Below are 5,552 nucleotides of genomic sequence, written 5' to 3' on the forward strand. Positions count from 1 at the left end.
AGCTTGATTGAAGGGAATCCTCAGCTTGATTGAAGGGAATCCTCAGCTTGATTGAAGGGAATCCTCAGCTTGATTGAAGGGAATCCTCAGCTTGATTGGAGGGAATCCTCAGCTTGATTGGAGGGAATCCTCAGCTTGATTGAAGGGAATCGTCAGCTTGATTGTAGTACATCCATAATCGATCAACTGCTGGCGATCCTCAGCTTGATTGTAGTACGTCCATAATCGATCAGCTGGCAGCTAAAGATGCCATTATATCTCCTCAGATGTTTCAGGGACGCCAGCAACCAAACAAATCGCCGCTGAGAGGCCATGGTCGGGTCTCTCCTTGTGTGCTGCTCTGTTTGGACACAAAAAATTACTTCACTAACCAGGCCCAGCGGCAGAATCAGCTGTGTGCCGCCTCCCCCTCCCCCGAACTGGAAGCCATTTGTTGTTTTCACTTTAAAGTGGCTAACTCTCTGTTATTCCTATATTGATTTGATACAATAAGGGCTTCCGCACTTCCCATAACTGTAGCTTCTGTCACTTTATTCAGCAATTAAAACTGTTTAATCCATTGTCAACACGTCGTAACCTGCTTTTCCAAGCCACCTTTAAACGTAACATGATCGTCAAGATGCTCGCCCTGGCTCTACACCTGTGCAAAGGAGACCAGCTGCTGCTGTGCAGAGCTGCACACGTGCGTTAGAATCATGGCAGCAAACCAGCAAAATGCAAAGACCTTTGCACGGTTTTCCCCTCAAACTAACCGACTAAGTTGAGTAATGCTGTTGGATGCAGGTAATGTTAGCTAAGAGATGACAAGCTAATACCAACACAGCACCTTAAGCTTGTTAACAAGCAGCCTGTAGGCTACTGGTGTTGTTTATGTTCAAAACTGGGAAGTACTTGTTACATTCGAGTAGCTTTTTGGGGGGGGGAAAGGTACTTAGAGTAGTTTTATTGCACTGTACCCTTTTCTTTTACTTGAGTGATATTATTGCTACGTAGATTCAATTTACACCCACAGAATAAGCCGATGCTATACGGCAAGCCGTTTTAACATAAATTCGGTTTCTTCTGACTATCCGTAATTACGTTCTAGATATCTAAAAATGCATTTTGACTAGACAAAACTACATTTTGACTATCTGGAGCGGTAACTTAAGATATCTGCATTTACATTCTGACTAGTAAGAATAATAATTCGAGATATCTTCAATTACATTTTGACGAGTCAAAATTCCTTTCAAGATATCTCAAATTACGACACTGGTTCCGTCATTAATAACAATTTAAGATATCTTTAACTTAATTATGACTAGTCAAAATTACAATTTTAGATATCTGAATTAAGAATTGCGTGGAAGCCCCTTTGTGCTGTCCAAACAGTTGCCTGCAGAATTTTATGTTTCCCGCACAAAATTGTCGATAAATGCCACAACATAGAAAGAGCTCGGCCATGTTGGATATGCAGAGAACTCAAAACTTCATCAACTATAAGACTGCTTCTCAAATCTGCAAAGAATTTCCTGTTTATTCGTTTCCGACAAACCGAATGCACTTAAAAACTGCTTTGAAAAGCTAAAATTGCTATTGTCAAAGCATTTTCAACATATGAAATGTTTTTTCTATTTTTTTTTTTCTTCTATTTGTCATTGCTTTATTAAACTTTCAAATTGCCACGTAAGTCAGGGTCGTTTTGACTACACATAATACATATTCAAGATATCAGTTAATGGGCGTGCCGTGGTGGCGTAGGGGTTGGCGCGACCCACGTTTGGGGGCCTCGAGTCCTCGACGCGGCTGTCGCGGGTTCGACTCCCGGACCCGGCGACATTTGCCGCATGTCTTCCCCCCTCTCCCTCCCCCTTTCCTGTCAGCCTACTTCATGAAAAGGGGACACTAGAGCCCACAAAAAGACCCCCTGGAGGGGTTACAAAAAAAAAAAAAAAAAAAAAAAAGATATCAGTTAATGTCATTCTGACTAGTCAGAATGTTAATTTAAGATATCTTAAATAGAAAAGCTGTGTAATTCAAGATATCTCCAAATCATTCAGAGATATCTTAAAAAGAATTTTGACTAGTCAAAATTACAATTCAAGATATCTTAAATTTAGTTTTGTCTAGTAATTATTTGCTTTTAAGATATCTATAATTTAGTTTTCACTAGTCAAAACTACAGATTTCCTATTCAAAATAAATGTAAGATATCTCAAATGTTGTTGTCATTCGAGATATCTTAATTAGAATTATGACTAATCAAAACTAAATTCGAGATATCTCGAATTTACTTTATGATTAGTCATAATTGATTGTAGATATCTGAAGTGTGCATTTCAGATAGTCAGTAATTCATTGTAGATATCTTGAATTGAAGTCTCCATACAACTCTATGATAAATCTGACGTCATTTCGACTAGTCAGAATGTAATTAGAGATATATCAAATAGGTATTTTATCAAGTCAAAATATAATTAGAGATATCTTAAATCGCTAAAACGTCTAGTCATAAAACAATTTGAGATATCTGGAATGTAAGGGCGGCAAAACCGAATTTATTTTTAAAACGGCTTGCCGTAGGTTAGCCCCCCCTGTTAAACTCGTCTGGAGCCGAGCCTGTCGTCGATGGAAAAAGACAAAAACTAAAAGTAAGGTTTCCGAAATATAACTTACCGAATAACCAACGCAGCAATTTCAAACATGGCACTCCAGCGGCCTACTTGCCGTCACTGCAGCCTCCTCGTAGGTCAAGTAGGCCTCGATGTCCATAATCGATCAGCTGGCAGCTCCAGCTGCCATTTTATCTCCTCAGATGTTTCAGGGACGCCAGCAACCAAACAAACCGCCGCTGAGAGGCCATGGTCGGGTCTCTCCTTGTGTGCTGCTCTGTTTTGGACACAAAAAATTACTTCACTAACCAGGCCCAGCGGCAGAATCAGCTGTGTGCCGCCTCCCCCTCCCCCGAACTGGAAGCCATTTGTTGTTTTCACTTTTAAAGTGGCTAACTCTCTGTTATTCCTATATTGATTTGATACAATAAGGGCTTCCGCACTTCCCATAACTGTAGCTTCTGTCACTTTATTCAGCAATTAAAACTGTTTAATCCATTGTTAACACGTCGTAACCTGCTTTTCCAAGCCGCCTTTAAACGTAACATGATCGTCAAGATGCTCGCCCTGGCTCTACACCTGTGCAAAGGAGACCTGCTGCTGCTGTGCAGAGCTGCACACGTGTGTTAGAATCATGGCAGCAAACCAGCAAAATGCAAAGACCTTTGCACGGTTTTCCCCTCAAACTAACCGACTACTTGAGTAATGCTGTTGGATGCAGGTAATGTTAGCTAAGAGATGACAAGCTAATACCAACACAGCACCTTAAGCTTGTTAACAAGCAGCCTGTAGGCTACTGGTGTTGTTTATGTTCAAAACTGGGAAGTACTTGTTACATTCGAGTAGCTTTTTTTGGGGGGGGGGGGGGAGGTACTTGGAGTAGTTTTATTGCACTGTACCCTTTTCTTTTACTTGAGTGATATTATTGCTACGTAGATTCAATTTACACCCACAGAATAAGCCGATGCTATACGGCAAAGCCGTTTTAACATAAATTCGGTTTCTTCTGACTATCCGTAATTACGTTCTAGATATCTAAAAATGCATTTTGACTAGACAAAACTACATTTTGACTATCTGGAGCGGTAACTTAAGATATCTGCATTTACATTCTGACTAGTAAGAATAATAATTCGAGATATCTTCAATTACATTTTGACGAGTCAAAATTCCTTTCAAGATATCTCAAATTACGACACTGGTTCCGTCATTAATAACAATTTAAGATATCTTTAACTTAATTATGACTAGTCAAAATTACAATTTTAGATATCTGAATTAAGAATTGCGTGGAAGCCCCTTTGTGCTGTCCAAACAGTTGCCTGCAGAATTTTATGTTTCCCGCACAAAATTGTCGATAAATGCCACAACATAGAAAGAGCTCGGCCATGTTGGATATGCAGAGAACTCAAAACTTCATCAACTATAAGACTGCTTCTCAAATCTGCAAAGAATTTCCTGTTTATTCGTTTCCGACAAACCGAATGCACTTAAAAACTGCTTTGAAAAGCTAAAATTGCTATTGTCAAAGCATTTTCAACATATGAAATGTTTTTTCTATTTTTTTTTTCTTCTATTTGTCATTGCTTTATTGAACTTTCAAATTGCCACGTAAGTCAGGGTCGTTTTGACTACACATAATACATATTCAAGATATCAGTTAATGTCATTCTGACTAGTCAGAATGTTAATTTAAGATATCTTAAATAGAAAAGCTGTGTAATTCAAGATATCTCCAAATCATTCAGAGATATCTTAAAAAGAATTTTGACTAGTCAAAATTACAATTCAAGATATCTTAAATTTAGTTTTGTCTAGTAATTATTTGCTTTTAAGATATCTATAATTTAGTTTTCACTAGTCAAAACTACAGATTTCCTATTCAAAATAAATGTAAGATATCTCGAATGTTGTTGTCATTCGAGATATCTTTAATTAGAATTATGACTAATCAAAACTAAATTCGAGATATCTCGAATTTACTTTATGATTAGTCATAATTTGATTGTAGATATCTGAAGTGTGCATTTCAGATAGTCAGTAATTCATTGTAGATATCTTGAATTGAAGTCTCCATACAACTCTATGATAAATCTGACGTCATTTCGACTAGTCAGAATGTAATTAGAGATATATCAAATAGGTATTTTATCAAGTCAAAATATAATTAGAGATATCTTAAATCGCTAAAACGTCTAGTCATAAAACAATTTGAGATATCTGGAATGTAAGGGCGGCAAAACCGAATTTATTTTAAAACTGCTTGCCGTAGGTTAGCCCCCCTGTTAAACTCGTCTGGAGCCGAGCCTGTCGTCGATGGAAAAAGACAAAAACTAAAAGTAAGGTTTCCGAAATATAACTTACCGAATAACCAACGCAGCAATTTCAAACATGGCACTCCAGCGGCCTACTTGCCGTCACTGCAGCCTCCTCGTAGGTCAAGTAGGCCTCGATGTCCATAATCGATCAGCTGGCAGCTCCAGCTGCCATTTTATCTCCTCAGATGTTTCAGGGACGCCAGCAACCAAACAAACCGCCGCTGAGAGGCCATGGTCGGGTCTCTCCTTGTGTGCTGCTCTGTTTGGACACAAAAAATTACTTCACTAACCAGGCCCAGCGGCAGAATCAGCTGTGTGCCGCCTCCCCCTCCCCGAACTGGAAGCCATTTGTTGTTTTCACTTTAAAGTGGCTAACTCTCTGTTATTCCTATATTGATTTGATACAATAAGGGCTTCCGCACTTCCCATAACTGTAGCTTCTGTCACTTTATTCAGCAATTAAAACTGTTTAATCCATTGTTAACACGTCGTAACCTGCTTTTCCAAGCCGCCTTTAAACGTAACATGATCGTCAAGATGCTCGCCCTGGCTCTACACCTGTGCAAAGGAGACCTGCTGCTGCTGTGCAGAGCTGCACACGTGTGTTAGAATCATGGCAGCAAACCAGCAAAATGCAAAG

The 5,552-nt window shown here is 39.1% G+C and overlaps 1 long non-coding RNA gene across 1 annotated transcript; it reads right to left on the minus strand.

The window, feature by feature from the left end:
• Window positions 1-297: 297 nt before the first annotated feature.
• LOC116725266 (uncharacterized) lies at window positions 298-5,156 on the minus strand. The gene is made up of 3 exons (XR_004340365.1): window positions 4,959-5,156; window positions 2,659-2,871; window positions 298-340 (listed from the first exon to the last, which is right to left on the minus strand). It is a non-coding gene; the product is annotated as an uncharacterized LOC116725266 (long non-coding RNA).
• Window positions 5,157-5,552: the final 396 nt, after the last annotated feature.

The sequence above is a fragment of the Xiphophorus hellerii genome, chromosome 9 (assembly GCF_003331165.1).
Source record: "Xiphophorus hellerii strain 12219 chromosome 9, Xiphophorus_hellerii-4.1, whole genome shotgun sequence".
NCBI classification, from domain to species: Eukaryota; Metazoa; Chordata; class Actinopteri; order Cyprinodontiformes; family Poeciliidae; genus Xiphophorus; species Xiphophorus hellerii.